Raw genomic sequence first — 21981 nt, forward strand, 5'->3', positions numbered from 1 at the left:
TTTATTTAGGTCGAGTGCGATAAAGTACACACTCGCCTAGAAAACTCGTTTTAACAATCATTGAAAGCACTTAACACATTATCAATCAATAATAACAAGCCAATAAATCAAGGAATATAGCAAACAAGGAACACTCACCTAGTTATACAAAATAACGTGCAAAATATCCTTCCGGATATTACCCTTAGTCACCAGTGAAACCTAAGATTGAACAAGAGAACACATTACAGTTTATCGAGCAAAACATTTAAGGGAAAACGAAGAAACCTGACTAATTAGGAGTAAAGCGTGTAAAGATGACTTTCAAGTAAAAAGAGGGTTGTTTGGACCCAAGGATGAAAATAACTAGGGTTTCAAAATCAATCGCAAAACCAAACTCAAAAGGCTTATAGAATTCCAACGGAAAACATTTGACTAACGACAAATCAAAAGACAAATAGATAGGCTAAGAAAATATTCTTTCGGAATCGTAAAGAATCGTTTGTATGACTAAAAGTCACTATATATTCAAGTAGAGGTTATATAACAAGGGTTTTGATGAAAATCATATGGAAAAGGAAGACTCTTAAAACCGTACTTGAAAGTAGTTCACTTGTGGCCGATAAAACCCTAACTCATACTTCTATATTTTGAGCACGGAGTAAGTAAATATTTGGCGTTTCAAATCGAAGAGGTATCATGTTTTGGAATGGTAAAACGGTCATAGTATTTGCCAAACGAAAATATACAAATTCAAATAGAAACTTAGTCCTTGAGTGAAAATTTGGGCAGCACGCCCTTTGTGTTTACCTAATTTTCCAGCCATTTTGGATTCATTATTTCCTCAAATCAGTCCCAACATCTCGTACAAAAATAATCTCATTTCCAAAAGCCGTTCACTAGGCTTAAAGTCATTCAAGTCATTTAGCTAGGAAAATGACCGGAAAGGAAAGTCAAGCCCTAAAATATTCCAATAAGCACAATAAGACTCGATTACAAGTCATAAACCAATGCCAAATACTACCGAAATAGGGTTCCATAAGCATACATAAGCATTAGGGGAAACCAGAAAATCCAGAAATGGAATTAGCTTTAGCCCTGAAAAAAAACAGTTTTTGACCTCATTTTACGGTAATGGCACCAAAGGCACTACGATTATCGGATGAAGGTACAAGACCCACCATTTCGAAGCTAAGAGATAGGGCTACAATATTACAGAAGATCACTCAACCCAGTTTCGGGTGTAACCAGGTCAAAAATGCAAGAAACTACACCAGAACCGGAAAAATAGATTCACAGAACGCATTCTAGTGTAAACATCATAAAACAGGTTACCTAAGTCCAAATCCAGAAATTCCAAAGCCATCCGAAAGTTAAGGAACAGGGATACATTTCATCAGAAGACCTCAACATTCAATTCGGAAGAATTCCTAATCAAAATAACCAATTACAGAAGCAATTCCCAAATTCGGGTAAAACCAGGACAGCAAGGGAAATTTCGACTTTTCTAAAGCTACGCTACTCCGATTGACCTCAAATTTTGTAGACATCTCTAAAATGTCATTCCCTACAACTTTCATTTTTTAACCCAAGGCCAATTCGGCCTCTAACTATGAGCTACAAAACCGGGCAGAATGTAGAACACTTAAAACCCTAACTTTTCAATTTTCTTCCAAAACAGAAATTGCTTGCAATTAACCACTTTTTCCACCTTCTAGCTTCCTTAAATACCATTTCCAATCATCATACATGACTACATAATCATATTCATATGAAAACTGTAACGGCCCCACTTCCCCCTTAGGCGAACCAAAGGGTTCGGCGGACCGCCTGCCCAACTGTCGCCGGGACTCAGTCGTTCATTCAAACAAATCAGAAATCAAACCTCAATAGAGAGCAAACCAGGATCCAATTCATTACTACAGGAGTACATAGGACACGAATCCAAAACTTAAAGTAGAACTTATATACATTCCAATCTCAAAGGACTTACAAAAACAAAGGGTACAAAAGTTCTCGATATTTCATACATCCGACCCTTGCCAAAAGCTAGGGCGAGAACCATAACAAAAGAAAACCAAGAGCTAGACCCAGCTAGTCTATACAGGCTCTCGTCCTTGCACGCCTTCCCCTGCTAAGGAAAACAAAACTAAAGGGATGAGCTGGAAAGCTCAGTGAGGTTCCGATCACATAGACAAACAAGCAGTTCCATCCATTCAGTACAGATAACCAAGCATTCCAGATACAAGTAGAAGTGAAAGCGATAAACACATTCATTAAAAGGATACGGGCTCACAAGGAGCCATTCGTTCATTCATTCATTCATTCATTCTCCCTACCTTCACTCATTTGAAATTGCATTTTGTATAAATAAAACCCCTCGTTCATCCATTCGTTCATTCATTCATTTACCCCGTCCCTGGCTTTTGGCCAGGCTCCACCAACCTACAAGGTAATACTCGAGTATACCGAAACGTTCACCCAAGTCCCTAATCGCCCGACCGAGTCCGCTTCTGGCTCGAGACGACTGGTAACAAGGGGCAATGGCCAATTCAGCCCAAAAGGCTTACATTCATGCACAATTAACATTTCAATCGCTCAATCATTAAAATTTCACAATCATTTAGGCTAAGTGCGATAAAGTACACACTCGCCTCGAAAACTCGTTTAGCAATCATTGAAAGCATTTAACATGTTATCAATCATTCAAACAAGCCATATAATCATGAAACGTAACAAACAAGGAACACTCACCTAGTTATGCAAAACAACGTTCAAAATACCCCACCGGGTATTCCCCTCAGTCACCAATAAAACCTAATATTAAACAAGAGAAAAGATATTACCATTTATCTAGCAACACTATAAAATCAAATCGAAAAAACCCGATCACTTAAAAGTAAAACGTATAAGTTGGATTTAAAGTGAAAAGAAGACATTTGGACCCTGTGGACAGTAATAACTAGGGTTTCGTAACCCGAATGCATCCCAAACCAAAAGGGTTATAAAAACTCTAACGGAACCACTTAACTCAAAACAATTCAAATTCTCCAGGGAATAAGCTAAGGCAATATTCTTTCGGAATTGTTTCTATGACTCAATAGCATATATATTCAAGTGGCCAATAAATGACCGAAGCCTTGATGAAAATCATGTGAAAAAGGGGACAAAATACTTTAACTTCCACCCTTAAAATCTTGCTTAAAAGTAATTCACTTGTGGCCGTCAAAAACCCTATCTCATACCATTATATGTTAAAAAGCATGAAGAACATTTGAAGTTTCAAATGGAAGAGGTGTCATGTTTTAAAAGGGTAAAACGGTCACCTTATTTGCCAAACAATAACATACAAGTTGGAATAGCAACTTAGCCTTCGAACCTTAATTAAAAGACCCGATGACACTTCCAAGGAAATACGTTCAATTGAATACCAAATACATTTCCAAAACCACTTTAACTTATTCAATTTACAAGAAAATAAACGGACGGCATGTCCCTTATTTTTACCTATTTTCCAGCCATTAATGGCTTCATTATTTTCCTTAAATCAGTCCCAACATCTCATATAGAAGAATCTCATCCAAAAGCCATTCACTAGGCTTACAAGTCATATAAATACAACAATAAATACGAAAGTCAAGCTAGAAACATTTTTGGATAAAAACAGTTTTGACATCATTTTGCGGTTTTGGCACCATTGGGGTTACAATTATCGGATGAAGGTGTAAGATACACCGTTTCGAAGCTAAGAGATAGGGATACAATGTTGCAGAAGGTCACTTAATCCAGTTTCAAGTACAACTAGGTCAAAAATACAAGACACTAGTTCAGAACCGTAAAAGCAGGTGGACAAACCACATTCTGGTTAACGAACTACAATTCAGTCTACCTAGGTCCAAATCCATCGATTCCAAAGCCATACGATAGCTAGGACATCAGGCTACATTTCATCAGAAGACCTCAACAACCAGTTCAGAAGTATTCCTAGCCAAATTAGCTAATTACAGAAGCAAGTCCCAAGTTCGGATGAAACCAGGGCAGCAGGGGTATTTCGGTCTTTTCATGAGCTACGCCACTCCGATTGACCTGAAATTTTGTAGGCATCTCTAAAATGTCATTCCCTACAACTTTCATGTTTTAATCCAAGGCCAATTCGGCCCCTAACCATGAGATATAAAACCGGACAGAATTGAAGGGTATGAAACCCTAGCCTTCCAAATTTCCTTCCAAACCAAAAATTGCTTGCAATAAACCATCATTTACACTAACTAGCCTCATTCTATATCATTTCCTATCACCATACATGGCCACAAAGTAATAACCATATGAAAACAGAAAAATCATAATTAATTAGAAAACTTCACCATAATCCATTTAACCCATGAAATCATTGACAATATAACATATATAACCACCACAAATCACTACTATACCATAATCAAAGCAAGAAAGAACTTTCTTAAACATCTTACCTCACAACTCAAGAAGACTAGCAATTAAAAGCTTTCCCTTCAAAATCACTCCACCCAAAAGCTTTAATCTTCCAAGAAGATCACTTGTACGGAGGGGTTTCAAAATCTATCGGTGAAATTTCAAGATTGAAGCAAAAATCAAAGATAAAGGTTGAAGAGTTTCTTCTCTCTTTGCTCTCAAAGCTCACGGTTGGACAGGGAAGAAATGAGATATTTTGGACCAAAAAAATGGGATAAGAATGAAAGAAACAGCCGGTCAAAGCCTCTGACCGGCTGTGACACGTCACAATCCGGCCAGAATCTGGCCGGATTTCCGTCCGGATTCGGTCCTTCCACTTTTCACAAAATTTTTCCCTCTTTTCCGAATTCGATTGCCGCGCTCCACCGTACTTCCAACACATACACATATACACATATCTCACACATAAACACACATAACAACAAGGCCTTCCTTTGAGTCAAACGATTAATGAACAAATTTTCACTTAAGAGGGGAAAATGAGAAGAAACAATAAACTAAGGAAATAAGCAAATTCTAGGGTTCTCACAAAAACAGAAAAATCTCCAATAATTACAAAACTTCACCAATTCAACCAAAATCAAGAAATAATCCATAAAATTGCATCTTATACTACCACCAATCATGAATTAAGCATCATTAGAGGGATGAGAGGGGTCTCTTCACTACTCACCTTGGAACCAAAGAAAAGAGACCACTTAGCACCATAAGCTTCCAAATAACTTCACCAATCAAGACCACTTAGCAAAGAGATTTTATGGAATGATTTGGAGTTTTATCGGTTGGATTTAAAGATTGGAGCAAGATTATGAAGTAGGAAGTTGGAAGATTTCTTTCCTTCTTTGAGCAAGAGAATTCGGCCAAGTGAAACTTGAAATGAAGAGATTTTTGGCCAATTTTAATTAAATGGTAAAGTTATGAATAGTAGTCAAACTCAAGATTTAATCTTATGGTGACACTTGTCACCCTATTTAATGCATCTCTATCTCTTTGTTCCTCTCACACCAATCCATTTGGTAACCTCTAATTATCTCTTAACACCTGGTAAAATAAATTCGATATCCAAAACTTAACTTAATTGATCGAATTTTTCCGAACTTTTCGCACTAGTGGGTCCCACGTTCGATATACACTCTTACTTTCACATGAGCTAACTTATACTAGAAAAATGATTTAAAAACTATATTTTGCCCATAAAAATTATCTGGGGAATTTTCTAATAAAGAAAAGGTATAAAAGTGTGCAATTAAATAAAATAAAGCCTAGAAATTCGGAAAATTTTCGGGTCCTCACACATTTTCCTAGCTAAATTTTGTACTTGAATGACTTTGAGCCTATTGAACGGCTGTTGTGATGAATTTATATTTCGTATGACTTTGGGACTGGCTGAGGAAACTAATGAAGCCATGACGGATGGAAAAGTAAGCAAATTTAGGGGAAATGCTGTCCAATTTTCTAGGCCGCTTAGTCTCTTTAGGTTTGAGTGGCCTTTTGAAAGTCATATTTTATTCTTTTGTACCAGTACTTACCATGGAAAGGCTTACGACGTGTAGTCGAGCCTCACTTGTGCATTCCGTTTACTCGATTTTGGATGTGAAACCTTCAATTGGTTTACTTTGCTTATTTTAGGGTTTCTTGGCGATTAAAGCCAATCTGAAGTGAAAACTTTTGAAGTATCTGTACTTGAACCGGTGAGTGTACCACTCCCCTCACTTGTTGTTTAACTCGATTTCTGTACATGCAATCTGTGATATGAACGACTGAACTATCTATTTATTTTGTTTGAGACGAGGGTGTACTTTATCACACTCGTTCTCTTGTCTGTTCATATGCCAATTTTGGTGCGAATCTGAATCTGTTATCTGTATCTGTATCTGTATCTGTTCTGACGTCGTTTGGAAGCTTGTATCCAACGACCTTTCTGTGACCTCTGAGCTCAACACCTGTGGCTAGTTACTCGAGTCGGGTCGGCAAGGGCTGGTCGATTAGATAACGAACCACGGTAGTCTGTTTTGGGATCTTTGGGTATTGAGACCCTTGATTCCGGTATACTCAAGTATTACCATTTACTGAACTGATTGGAGTTCGGGCCCGGTAGGGGTATGTGAGGTGGAAGGAATCGGAGAAAGTGGAGTCTACGGTGTTGGTTACTCCTTTAGCGTTGACGGAGTGTCAACTATTATTTCGATTAAGCTTTGGTGAAGCAAATGGGAATTTGGCTCCTGAGAGTCACCTGTATCCTTCCTATCTGAATCATTGGTTCTAATTACTTTACTTTACATCTGGCATGTGTACCTGATTTGTTAAATGTGAAATGCCATGATTTTACTGCTATATGTCTGGTACCTCATTGAGCTCAAGCTCACCCCTTTCTGTTACCTTTGTTTTTCCTTACAGGGTTCCATGTTTTGAAACCAAGATTTTTGGAAGAAAAGAGTTGAGCCAGTTGTAGGACTTCTTTTGTTTATGCTCTTCTGTAACTGAAACCCTAATTGTATTTTTGTATAGCGTGAATACTCTGGCTTGTATTTTGGTTCATTGGTTCAAGACTCCGATGTAAATCTATGTATAAGCGTTTAATGGACGTCCCGTACTTCCGTATGGTTTGGTAAGCTCTGTTTAACCCTGGGTGGTCTCCAATTGTACGTTTTCGTTGAGTTCTCGCGTGTCCTATCTAGGGTTTGAGTGTTTTGACTCCGTAGTCCTGGCGAGAGCTGGGCAGGCGGTCCGCTGAACCCTTTGGTTTGCCTTAGGGTGAGGTGGGGCTGTCACAGTTGGTATCAGAGCCACTTCGCGTGGTCTCTGCGCGGAGTGAGCTTGGGGCCAAGTGGTGTTCTGGTCCTGCTTTTGGTGAAGGTGTCTAAAAGGGTTAAGTGCTCTTTTGAGCATAAGTTATGAACCGGGCATGTTATAAGTGTAAAAATCTTTATCATGAAACTTGAGGAAGATAGATATGTATGTCGGGTAGGAATCTATAATATGGATGATTTACTCTTGGGACCGGCCGGCTCGAGTTGTGAATTATCTTAGATGGGATTCTTGCGCCCGAATACAAAAGAAATGAGAGCCTAGGTTAGAAAGGATTGGGCGAACTAGAAAGGCGATTCTTTGGAATTTCGTGTGGTTTGTTCGGGTGTGGTTAAGCGTGATCAACCTTGATTAAGATATAGATGGTGTCTATAGTACTTTCGGATGATCCCGCTATTTTCATGGATCTCTCATATTTGTATCTAATTGACTGCTACTGTGTGACTGGTTCGGTCCAGTTGTGTGTATATATGTTTTTGATCTGTGTGTACCTCTTGTTATTTGCTCATGCTTATAATTATCTTTAATATTATCTTTGCACCTCGACCCTAGATTGACTTAGATTAATGGAGGGCAAACGTAGCGGCCGGGGACGTGGGCGCGGGCGTAGGCAACCCACACCGGACCTGCACTGAATTTTGATAAAACGTGACTTGTTTAGTGTGAGTGTTCCTTGTATGTTTGTGCAATAATGACTATGTGAATATCTGTGAGTGATTGTTTGAATGTTAAATGCTTTCTAATTATTGTTAAATGGATTTTCGATGGGCGAGTGTGTACTTTATCGCACTCGACCCAAACCAAAAAGTGAATTTTCAATGATTGAATACTACTTATGCATGAATGTAAGCCTTTTGACTGAATTAGACCCTTGCCCTTTGTTGCCAGTCGACTCGAGCCAGAAGCGGACTAGGTCGGGCGGCTGGTGATCTTGGGGTAGTGTTTTGGTATACTCGAGTATGACCATGAAGGTTGGTGGAGAACTGGCCAGTGAATTAGCTAGTGGCGGGAAATGAAATGAATGAAATAAAATGTTGAAGTTATAAGGGAAGAAATGAATAATGAAATGAGGGAGAATGATGGGCTGAATGAATGAATGATGGAACGATGTGCTCTACGTGAGCATGTATCCTTTTAATGAGTGTGTTTTCATTATTTTTATATTGTGAATATTATCTTGATTGATTATTATTAAATAAATAATGTCCTTGTTTTAATTGTCTGGTTATGTGTTTGGGAACCTCACTGAGATTTAACTCAATCTATTAGATTTGTTTTCTTTACAGGAGGTACGAGCGAGGGCGTGAGGCTGGTACAGGCTAGCATAGTCTAGTTTTTGAACTTTTGCGATTGTACTCGCACTAGTGCTCGGTTAGGGTTGAATGTATCTGAAATTCATATCTTTTGTTATATTTGGAATTGTATGAATGTTTGAAATAGAAAGGAATATACATGTACGTTCCAAACTTGGGAACTATTATTCCATTTACTCTTGAGGTTGTCAACTGTTTTATTTGAAGTGAGTGAGTGAGTTCTGATGAGAGTTGAGCAGGCGGTCCGCTAAACCCTGGGGTATGCCCTAGGGGGAGGTGGGGTCGTCACAAAAAAAGGTAAAACAAAATCACTCGTTCATATCTCTATGTTAAAAGGGAAATAAGCCTGCAAGCGAAAAATTGTAAGATCTTCAAATTATTTGGCTATTGGTTTTGGGTTGGGATGAATTTATAGGTATCAAACAAATTCATTAAACTAAATTTACCCATCTCCTCTCATGAATAGGTAGGTATGGGTATCTTAAGTTTGTATATATGAGTATAAATGGGTTATCCAATTAGACTCATTTATTGGGTAACCCACTAAATCTAATTAATCCATTTTAAATTGTCTTCACAATCACATTCATCGCTATTTATGGATCATACCAATAGACTCTCTGATACGAACTTACCAATAATGGCATAAACTCGTATCCCACGAAACCCCGGATATAAACGAAGAATCAAGTTGGAATTTGCGGATACTCTTGACCTTTCTAACCTGCAAAGTTATGAATCTTGAACTTAATTTCAAACAACAACTTAACAAGATAGCGAACCAAGGTTGTTGGTAGAGGACGCCACAACCAATTGTGGTTATTGGTTGATAAGTCTATAAACATTCAAGAATTATCTCAAGCATTCAAATTGGATCTCTTGGACAAGAGAGTTGTTAACACAAAAGTATAAAGCTGGAAAAAATTTTTATTCATAACAAGCTCAAATATTTGGAACCAAAGCCTTATGTATAGCCTTTACAAATGACACCAAACCTAATCAAATTTGAAAACAACTAATGACTTTCCTAAAAATCCCAATTCGGCTTTGACTATGGTCACATGACCTAAGCCATTTATTCCTTCACCTAATAACTCAACTCAACTACCAAACTAACACTAATTAACAATTAACAATGCTGGAAATTAAATAAATCAAATGGCATGAAGAATTAACCATAAAACAAGCTCGGATCACTCCTCCTTGCACCTGATAGCATGCTCATCACTTGTACTTACATTAATGACTTGAATAAATGTGTAAAGCATTGTGTCTTCATATTCAAGTCCTTGCATAGCTCTTGTATCACCAATTTGAGCTTGTACATCTCGAAATAAGATTTGAAAAGACTCTCTAAATTTCTTAGCACGAGCTCTTATCATTGGACCATGAAAAGCAAGTTGATCATTACTTGAACTTGGAACTTTCGACCTTGGAGTAGCTTGGTCAACTGCGGGTACTCATCATTTATAAGATAAGGACTCAAGTTAGTAATGTTAAAAATAGTATACACACCATACTCACTTGGAAGGTCAAACTTGTATGCATTATCGTTGGTTCTATCCACTACTTGAAATGGTCTATTACCCCTTGGTAAAAGTTTGTTGCATCATTGAACTAGGAACTACTCCTTTCTCATGTGTATTCACACCCAATTTCTAGACTCAAAGACCATCTTATGACATCCTTTGTTAGCACTTTACACATATTGAAGGGTGCGTTTCTCAATATTTGCCCTTACTTTTTCACGAAGCTCTCACACATACTTAGCTCGTTTCTTACCATCTAAGTTAACTCTCTCAGAAATAAATAATGGAGACAAATCCAATGGTGTGAGAGGATTAAAATCATAAACTATTTCAAATGGTGAGTATCGTGTACTAGTATGAACGGTGCGATTGTATGCAAACTTAACATGTGGTATACAATCTTCTCAAGTTTTAAGATTTCTTTTAATAAGTGCGCGTAATAAAATAGATAGAGTCCTATCAACTGCCTCAGTTTGTCCATCAGTTTGTGGATGACTAGAAGAAGAAAACAAGAGTTTATTTCTAAGTTTGCATCATAAAGTTTTCCAAAAGTGACTAACAAACTTAACATCTCTATCAGATACGATAATACGTGGCATACTTTGTAAACGTACAATTTCTCTAAAGAACAATTCAACCACATGTTTTGTATCATTAGTTTTATGATATGGAATGAAATATGCCATCTTAGAAAATTGATCAACTACAACAAACACAGAATCATGATGATTTCTAATCCTAGACAATCCAAGTACAAAGTCCATCGATAGATCAACTCAGGGCAAACTAGGATTTGGCAACGGAGTAAATAGTCTATAAGGGTTTACCTTTGATTTTGCATGGTAACAAGTAACAAACCTTTGAACTATCCTTTCGATGTCGCATTTCATTCTAGACCAATAAAAGTGCTCTTGGAGAATGTCCAAAATTTTTACGACTCCAAAATTACCCTTCAACCCTCCACTATGAGCTTCTTGAGTTAGGAGAATTCGGATGGAACAAATAGGCATGCACAGTTTGTTTTTGAAGAACAGATAGCCCTGTAACATGACATAATGCTCATGGGATTGTCGTGGAAAGGACAGAAAAATTTCTCCAAAATCTAGATTGTTAGCATAACTTTCTTTTAGTAGCTCGAATCCAAGGAGTTTGCAATCAAGTGTAGTGATAAGAGCGTACCTTCTAGATAAAGCATCAGTCACCACATTACTCTTACGAGCTTTGTACTTAATCATGAATAGAAAGCTGTCTATGAACTCAATCCACCTTGCATGTCGCTTACTCAACTTAGTTTGAGACTTAATGTGCTTAAGTGACTCATGATCAGTGTGCAAGACAAACTCTTTTGGACGCAAGTAGTGCTACTATGTTTGACGAGTTCGAACGAATGCTAGCAATTCCTGTCAGATAGTTCAAGGATGCACAATTCAACTTCTCACTAAAGTATGCAATAGGTTGGCCTTTTTGAAGTACATGACCCCAACACCTAACAAGAAGCATCACACTCAACTTCAAAAGTTTTATCAAAATTAGGTAAACTAAGCATGGGTGCATGTGTAGGCCTGTCAACGGGTCGAATCCGGGCTGGAATTCATTATTTCGGACCCGGATCCGTCATTCTATATCGATTCCGGATTCGGTCCTTTTACCCGACGGGTATTAGAAGTTATATCCCGGATCCGGATTCGATGGGTCTCGAATCCGGATCCGGGTCTACCCGAAAAAATTCTCACGCCTGTTTTAGAGCAAAATAAAAAATAAAACTTGTTTTAACAAGAATTAAAAACGAAACATGTTTTGCAGCAAATTTGACATTCAAGTCTAAATCACAAATTACAAAGCCAATCACAAAGTCATTCCAAAGCGATAAAGTCAATATGACATCTAGCAAATTACAATGAAGAAGAAGGTCCAGTGGCTACTAAATCTTTTAGCCATACTACAGCAGCATATCTATTTATTACCAATTGTTGGAAATACAGAAGAACATGCCGGAGCCATCATATTTGATAGAGAGGTGAAGTTGGTCTTCGTTAGCAATTGAAGAGCAATTGAAGAGGTGTGGTTTGGTCAGTTGGTTTTCGTCAGCAATGGATCTCCAAGTTCATCAGCCGTGGATCTTGAAAGAGCAATTGCTCTTTCACCGCACCAACTATGTGTATCTTCACCGCTCTTTCACCGCACAATTGAAAGAGCAATTATTGCACAACAGATCCAGTGCTCTTTCACCGCACCAAGACCAACAGATACACACAAGACCACTGGAGCCATCAGCCGTGGAACTTGGAAGAGCAAAAGAGAAGTAAAGAAGTAAAGAGAGATAAAGACTGAGAGTGAGAGGAGAGGTGCCGGGTGCGGCGGCTAAAGAGAAAAAAAGTGTATTAGGGTTTGGATGATATCTAGTTTTTATATTTGGGTTATATTATTGGGGTATATTATTGGTATATATATATTATATATATAAATCTATTTTTATATCCGGATACGGGCCGGAATGCTATATTCCGTATCCGTTCCGTTTTTTATTTGGGAAAACAGATTCGGATCCGGATCCGGGTAACGGAATTATATCTCTACCCGGATCCGTAAAAAATTAACGGATCCAGTCCGGATCCGGGTCTAGACCCAGACCGTTGACAGGCTTATGCATGTGTGAGTTTATGTTTAAGTAATTGGAAAGACTTAACTTGTTATTCACTCCACCGGAATATTTCATATTTCTTAATAATGGACGTTAAAGGGGCTACAATGGTGCTAAAGTTCTTGACAAAGAGCCTATAAAAGATTGCTAGGCCGTAGAAACTCCTTACTTCACTCACATTGGTAGGCGTCAGCCACTCCTCAACTGCTTTAATTTTGTCTGGGTCAACATGTATTCCCTGCACACTTATAACATATCTTAGGAAGATGATTTGGTTAGTGCAAAAAGTGCACTTCTTAAGATTAGTATAGAGACTTTCCTTTCGAAATGCTTCCAAAACAGCTTGGAAGTGTTTAACATGTTTCTAGAGTCTTATTGTACACCAAAATATTATCAAAATAGACAACAACAAATTTACCTAAGAATGGACGCAGGACGTGGTTCATTAATCTCATGAATGTACTAGGGGCATTGGTTAGGCCAAAAGGCATGACCAACCATTCATACAATTCATGTTTAGTCTTAAATGCAGTTTTTCACTCATCTCCTTCTTTCATTCTTGTTTGATGATATCCACTCTTTAAGTCTATTTTAGTGAATATGACAACACCATCAAGTATATCATCAAGCCGAGGTATAGAATGACGATACTTTACCGTTATAGTATTGATACCTCTACAGTCAGTGCACATCCTCCAAATTCCATCTTTTTTTAGTACAAGCAAAACAAGTACCACACACAGACTTAGACTTTTCCAAACCCAAACTTTATTCAAGAGTTCTTCAACTTGACGTTGCAACCCATTAGTTTCCTCGGGATTGGTCCTAAAAGACAGCTTGTTAGGTAATGTTGCACTACAGACGAGGTCAATCTGGTGCTCAATGCCTCTCAAGGGTGGCAAGCCACTTGGAATTTCATCAGTAAATACATCTTGATACTCCTGCAATATGTGAGGACTCGTAAAATTCTTCTTATTTTCATAAAATTCCCTTTTATTTTGAATAAATTACTTTATAATAGCTTTATCACTCATTTACTTCCTCCATAGTTGCAATAAATCATAGAATCAAGAGTTTCATCTTTAGTTTTATAGTTAGCATAAATTAGGGTTTTTATGTATTTCGATAGTGTGATTACTTGGTGAGGTGTGTGTACTAAATTTGGTGAATAAAAACAAGTATTAAGTAAGAGAAAGTGTGTGATTAGAAGTGCTAATAATAAGTTAGTGAATCATAAGTTAAAACACTAGTACGCGCGAGTTAGGGAAAACGGCTTGAACCAACGTGCACCGTTTGCTACCGATTGAGTGCAACACTTGAACACTACTTTATTACCTTAATCTCCTTGCTTTTATTTCAGAAATATCAACCCTAAATATCCCTAAAGTAGCCAAAAATTTTGACTAAAAAAGAAAGGGAGAAAAGGAAAAACTATGAGATGTAATCCTAAAGTGACACTTGGTGGCTATCCAACCAACTTTGACCAAACTAATTTCCTATCTTCTTATCTTTCTCTTGGCTTCATTTCTTCTTCATTTCCTTCATGATGGCCGAACTCTAGGGAGACGAGAAGAGAGAAAATTTTCCCATTTTTTACAACTTGAGAGCTTGCTTGATTCTTGAGAAAATTAACGTGAAACTTAAATCCACTCCGATCAATCTTTGGGAAAGCTTGGAGGTGAGCTTGGTGGAAATTTTGGGAGGAAAAAAGTTCTTGTATTATAACTTATTTTGGGGGTTTTGAGGTATTATACTAGAAGCCTCTCTTTTCTTTCTTATTTTGCAATTTAAGCAACACATGGCTTGATTGTGATGGATTTTATGGAAGGTTTCATGGTCTTACTTCTTAGCTTATAATTTTCAGCTAGGGTTTGTAATTTCAATTTTGCGTAATGTTGTTTATCTTGTATATGATGTTTATGAGCTTGGATAGGGATTTGGGGTAGTGATTAAAGGCATGAATGTTACTTTTAAGCATTGAAACATCAAATTCCAGCAATTGTAGTGATTCTGCCCTGTTTTAGAACCAAACTGACTTGCATATTCATCCATTATAAAAGTCGAATCAGGTCTTGCTCAAAACATGAAAGTTGTAGAGAATGGAGTTAACTATCAACCTACAAAATTTCAGCTCAATCTGAGTACTGTATCTTGTGAAATGACTAAAATACCCCTGACTGCCAAATGCCCTATTTCATGGGCAGCTTTCTGTTTTCTCTGAGATTTCACATTTTGACCTTGAAAATACATGAACTGGGTGTTGATGTCTTCATAGGAAATGTAGGTCTCTGTCTTAGCTTTGAAACACCATAAAATTTACCCCAATCTGATAAGCGTAGCTTCAATTGTGACCAAAACGCTGGAAGATGTCAAACCTGTTATTTAGCTATTTGTCTTTAAAACTAGTTTCCAGCTTTGGTCTTGGTGGTTCCATTGTTAGAATTGACTTGTAATTGGATGATATTAAGCCTAGTTGAAGAGCTATTGTGTTAAAATTGCTTATGTGTGAATTTGGGCTGAGTTGAGGAAAGAAATGAAGCCCTAAGTGGCTGGAAAATAGCTAAATACAAAGGGTGTGCTGCCCAAATTTCTATTACTTGCTCTTATGAATATTAGTGAGATGTAAGGTTTGATTTTAGGGTTAGTTGGATCTTAAGTTACATATGTATCCTTGAATGCACTTCAATAGTAGTATATGAGTTGTTTTTGGCCAAGATTTGGTATCACCTAAGATGAAAAGTGTTAGTCTTATTTCAAAAACTTTGAATTACATTTGCTCACTTCAATTTGGGATTGGTTATTCTTAGGGTTTTTTGGTGATCAAGGGCATAATCCGGAAGGAAACTTTTGACGTTATTTTGGCTTAGACTGGTGAGTGATCCTTGTGAGTTTGTACAATAAGTGACTATGTGACTATTTGTAAATGTTTGCTTGAATGTTAAATGCTTTCCAAGGATTGCTCATCACTTTTGCTTCTATTGTAACACAAGATTCCCCCTTTCTGTGGAAAAGGTCCGTATCAATAATTATGATTTTACATATGGACAATTCCTCAATATTTGGTTCATTCGCAACCAAATATTTTCTTTGTGCGTCGGTAAAAAAAAACATGCTTTTGGGGGGAGAGATACTATTTCACCAATCGAGTCACAGGTATCTAACATATTCAAACCTAATGATTTTCCACAAAGTAGTGACGAAGTCATGTGCGGTAGCAATACCAAACCAAATACGACGAGTAGTGAGGTCCTGAGCTAAGCCTTGGCTAAACCTTGAAAATCTTAATGCCCATAATGCCTTTCAAATCCTCCTAGCCATTATCCTACTGCAATAATTCTTGCTAAGAAGAATGCCCTTGTTGTGGCAATTCCACCCAGAAGGTAATGGGTTACCCCTACAGCACATCCTTGTACAATGCTCAAGGCTCTCGGCTGAGTAGCAGGAGCAACTTTTAATTTATTATGAACCCAAATGATGGATTCAATAAGTTCTTGCCAATAACCACGTCCACTGAATAGAAACATTAAACTAAAAGCCCATACAAAATGAGCACTTAGGAAAAAAAGGCCATATGCAAATAATGACGAACCATAAGACTGAATTACCTGGGATGCCTGCGCCCAATGGTGGAGACTCCTTAGGCAGCAACTTTGGTTGAACACTTGCTAGAATCACATCTCCACTTCCTTGCAAATCAACAACCACCAAATCCATTTGATTAGTAAAAAGATATTTGTGAGGACCTGAAAAGATTTCCTTATTTTATATTATTTTATTTTATTTCTCCGAATACAATTTTCTTTACTTTAATTTATTACCTTAATTTTCTAGATATTTTTATAAGTGAGACAAGTTTTTAAATCATTTTTCTTATATAAGTTAGTTCATGTTAAGTTTGAAATGCATTAGGGAGGTAGGACCCGCTATTGCAGTAGGTGCGATAAAATTTTGAAAATTAGGAGAAGCTTTGCATAAATGGATATTATTTTATAAGGTGTTAAGGGATAATTAAAAGTTAGTTAAATAGTTTAGCCTTTGGAAGACAAAGAGATGAGGACTAACCTTAGGAAGCCAAGTGTCGCGAAATCCTTGGAATGTGGACATTGACTACAACCTTTCCTATCGTTGAATAAAACCAAAATTTGACCAAAAATACTATCACTTTCTTCCTAGCTTTGGCCGAACCTCTTGAGGGAAAAAAGGGAAAAAAACTTCATCTTCAACCTCAAATTTCTTGCTTGAATCTTTAGTTTTAACCATTGATCTTGCAAGCTAGTTCATAAAAGGTAATATCTAAGGAAGATTAAAGGCTTTAGTGCCGAGATTTTGTGAGAAGAAGCACTTGATTTCCATTTTTCTTGGGGTTTCAAGGTAACTATGGCAAGAAATCCTTTTTACTTCTATTACTTGCATACTAGTGGTTTTAGAGTTGGATTTTGGTAGTTTACATGGAAAATTTCATGGTTTAAGAGGTGATTGGAAAAATTATAGCTTTGATGGTGAAATTTCAGCTTTTATATGATGCTTGAACTTGGCCATGATTTGGTGGTTTTGCCATGTGAATTATGTAGCTTTTATATGCTAGTTTGACTTGCTAAAGGAAAATTCCAGCATGTATTTGAAAATTTCAGTTTAGGGTTTCCAAAATTCAGCTTTTTTGTGGTTGATATTTGAGCTATAAATTTGCTATATTTGGATGGTTTTGTGGGTTTAAACAAGTGTATTGATAGTTTATGATTTGTGGTTGTGATTAATGTTGAATTGAGATGAAATTTGGTGTTGAATTTGGATGAAAAAGTAAAGAAAACAAGGGGAAGTGGTGCTGAAATTTTTACTATCCCTTTCTTGTGAAATAAATGATATAAGAGGGATGATTTTGGGTTGGTTTGGACTTAGGTTACATGTGGTTTCTTGCGTGCACTTTGATGGTAGTGTATAAGCTGAAATTTTGATAAAATCATGTGAGAAATAAGAGGAAAAGTGATGGTTCCTTCTAGTATACTTTCTAGTAGCATTTATTTCACTTTAAGCTCGAGGTTAGTTGTCTTTCACTTTATCGATGACATCCTTGTCTACTCGAAAACTCGAGAGGAGCATGACTATCATTTAAGGATGATATTGCCGACTTTAATAGAATATCAGTTATATGCTAAGTTTAGCAAATGTGAGTTTTGGTTGGAGAAAATCTCTTTTCTAGGGCATGTGATTTCAAAAGATTATATTAATATAGATCCGACGAAAGTAGAGGCAGTAACTGAATGGAAGAGGCCAGAAAATCCCACTAAGACTTGGAATTAGCAGCTGTTGTCTTTGCCCTGAAAAAGTGGAGACATTATTTGTACGGGGTAACTTTTGAGGTTTATACGGATCATAAAAGCCTTAAGTACTTATTTTCTCAGAAAGAGTTGAACGTGAGGCAGCGTCGATTGATGGAATTTTTAGAAGATTATGACTATACGATTAACTACCATCCTGGGAAGGCCAATGTAGTAGTTGACGCTCTAAGTCGAAAGGCTCAAGTGATTGGGTTAATGATTAAGGAATGAGATATGTTAGAAAAAGTTAGCGAATGGAATCCTCACCTGGAACACCAGAAGGTGTTTTTTTGGAAATATTACGGTGAAATCCACTCTACTAGATTGAATCAAAGAGTCTCAGAAGAAAGATTCGGTGGTACAGAAATGGATGAAAAATGTGCAAAAAGGAGAGTTGCCTGATTTCAATTTGAGTTCCGAGGGAATTTTGAGATATCGGAACCGAGTAGTGGTGTCGAACGATGAAATATTGAAAAATAAAATTTTGGAGGAAGCTCATCGGTCCAAGTATACGATCCATCCGGGTAGTAGTAAGATATATCATGATTTAAGAGGGTTATATTGGTGGGATAACATGAAGAAGAAAATTGCTCAATATGTTCAAACTTGTCTTATCTGTCAACAAGTTGAAACCGAATATCAAAAACCCTCTGGTTTGTTACAACCCCTCGAGATACCTGAATGGAAGTGGAAAAACATTACGATGGACTTTGTTTCGAATTCGCCACGGACGCAGATAGGCCATGATGCCGTTTGGGTAATCGTCAACCGGTTAACCAAATCAACTCATTTCTTGCCAGTGAACATGAAGTATTCTATGGAAACGTTGGCTCAACTGTATATGGATGAAATTGTAAGATTGTATGGAGTCCCAGTGAGTATAGTTTCAGACAGGGATCCCCGTCGATTTTGGCAAAAGTTGCAAGAAGCCTTAGGGACCAAACTAAACCTTAGTACTACAAACCACCCCCAGACAGATGGACAATCGGAATCATTCAAACCCTCTAGGATATGTTAAGGACATGTATCTTGAATTTTGGAGGCAGTTGGGGCCAACACATGACATTGGTGGAGTTTGCCTATAATAACAACTACAATTCACCTATTCAAATGGCACCATACGAACCTCTCTATGGAAGAAACTGCCGATCACCGGTTTACTGGAATGAAGTAGGGGAAAATAAGATTTTAGATTCAATAACAGTGCCATGGATGGAGGATGCACATGAAAAAGTCAAATTGATACGTTAGAGACTTCAAACAGCTCAAAGTCGGCAAAGCGTTACACGGACAATCGAAGAAAGGATTTGGAGTTCGAAACTAGAGATTTTGCATTTCTTAAGATCACTCCGTTGCGAAGTGTCACAGTGGGTAAAGGAAAGAATCTTCAACTAAGATTTGCGGGACCTTTTAAAATTCTCCAACGAGTTGGAAATGTGGCATACCGACTCGAACTACCACCGAGTTTGTCCAGGATTCATGACGTCTTCCATGTCTCGATGCTAAAGAAGTACCATCCTGATCCGACTCACATCTTACAACCAGAAGAAGTTGAAATAGATGAGTCCCTCACCTATGAGGAGAGACCCGTTCAGTTGCTCGACTGAAAGATTAAGGAACTAAGAAACAACCAAATTCCCCTAGTGAAAATGTTGTGGAGAAATCATGGGATATAAGAGGCAACCTGGGAAGTGGAGGAAGAAATGCAAAAGAAATATCCTGAGCTGTTTGTTAATCAATGTGAGAAATTTTGAGAATGAAATTTTTTTAAGGGGGAGAAAGTGTGAGGACCCGAAAAAATTTTCTTATTTTATATTATTTCTCCGAATACAATTTTCTTTACTTTACTTTATTACCTTAATTTCCTTGATATTTTATAAGTGAGAAAAGTTTTTAAATCATTTTCCTTGTATAATTTAGTTAATGTTAAGTTTGAAATGCATTAGGGAGGTAGGACCCGCTAATGCGGTAGGTGTGATAAAATTTTGAAGATTACGAGGAGTTTTACATAAAGGAATATTATTTTATAAGGTGCTAAGGGATAATTAGAAGTTAACTAGATAGTTTAGCCTTTGGAAGACAAAGAGACGAGGACTAACCTTAGGGAGCTAGGTGTCGCGAAATCCTTGGAGTGTGGACTTTGACTACAACCTTTCTTATCATTGAATAAAACCAAAATTTGATCAAAAATCCTATCACTTTCTTCCCAGCTTTGGCCGAACCCCTTGAGAGAAAAAAGGGAAAGAAAACTTCATCTTCAACCTCAATTTCTTGCTTGAATCTTGAGTTTTAACCATTGATTTTGCAAACTAATCCATAAAAGGTGATATCTAAGGAAGATTAAAGGCTTTAGTGCAGAGATTTTGGGGGAAAAAGCACTTGGTTTCCATTTTTCTTGGGGTTTCAAGGTAACTATGGCAAGAAATCCTTTTTACTTCTATTATTTCCATACTAGTGGTTTTAGAATTGGATTTTGATAGTTTATATGAAAATTTTCATGGTTAAGAGGTGATTGGAAAAATTACAACCTTGATGGTGAAATTTTGGCTTTTATATGATGCTTGAGCTTGGCCATGATTTGGTAGCTTTGCTATGCGAATTATGTAGTTTTTATATGTTAGTTTGGCTTGGTTAAGAAAAATTCCAGCATGTATTTGAAAATTTCAGCTTAGAGTTTCCAAAATTCAGCTTTGTTGTGGTTGATATTTGAGCTATAAATTTGCTATATTGGGATGGTTTTGTGGCTTTAAACAAGTGTATTGATAGTTTATGACTTGTGGTTGTGATTGAGGTTGAATTGAGATGAAATTTGGTGTTGAGTTTGGATGGAAAAGTAAAGAAAACAAGGGGAAGTGCTGCTGAAATTTTTACTACTTCCTTTCTTGTGAAATAAATGAAATAAGAGGGATGATTTGGGTTTGTTTGGATTTAGGTTACATGTGGTTTCTTACGTGTACTTTGATGGTATTGTATAAGCTGAAATTTTGATAAAATCATGTGAGAAACAAGAGGAAAAGTGATGGTTCCTTCTAGTATGCTTTCTAGTAGCATTTGTTTCACTTTAAACTCGAGGTAGGCTGTTTTCTTAGCTATTTTGTTGCCGGAAATTCCAACTATGAATTGAAATGAAGGACTCTTTGGTTATTCATGTTCTTAGGTCCAAATGTTTTCTTCTCACTCCAAAATCATATTTGCATCTTTGCACTAGTAGTTACTTCGATTTTCTTTGGTTAACCTAAATTTTGGATGGTTGAACCATAATATTTTATCTTCGTTGTTCTTAGGGTTTGTCGGTGATCAAGGACATAATTCGGAAGGAAACTTTTGACATTATTTTTGCTTGAACTGGAAGTGTACCACTCGCACGACTTGTTGCTTAACCGATTTACTTGTGCTTGAAATTTATAACTTGAATGACCGTGACTTTAATTTTTCCTGGACAGGTTGAGGGTGTACTTTATTACACTCATTTCCTTTGACTATTTGACCAATTTACTGTACAATTTGGATCTGTTACTTGTGCATGAGTTGATGTTGTTTGGAGCCTAATATCCAATGACCTTATTGTGAAATTTGAGTTCAAACCTCATTGGTAGTTAATCGAATCGAACCAGCAATGGTTTAGTCGAGGTAGATTGACGAAAGATGAGGAAACTGTTCCTGATTCACTGACTATTGAATATTTCTAATATATGGTATATTCGAGTATTACCGCCACTGTTTCTGTTTAGTGTTCGGGCCCGATTAGGGATATATTTGGTGGACGGAAATTGGTATAAAGTGGGGATCTACGGTCATGATTTGCTTCTTTAAACGTTGACGAAGTGTCAACGGGTTTGGATCAAGTTAATGCAACGGGGAATTTGGCTCTTAAGAGCCATCTGTATCCTTTTACTTGAACTACT

Source organism: Coffea eugenioides, chromosome 5 (assembly GCF_003713205.1).
Source record: "Coffea eugenioides isolate CCC68of chromosome 5, Ceug_1.0, whole genome shotgun sequence".
In the NCBI taxonomy this organism is placed as follows: Eukaryota; Viridiplantae; Streptophyta; class Magnoliopsida; order Gentianales; family Rubiaceae; genus Coffea; species Coffea eugenioides.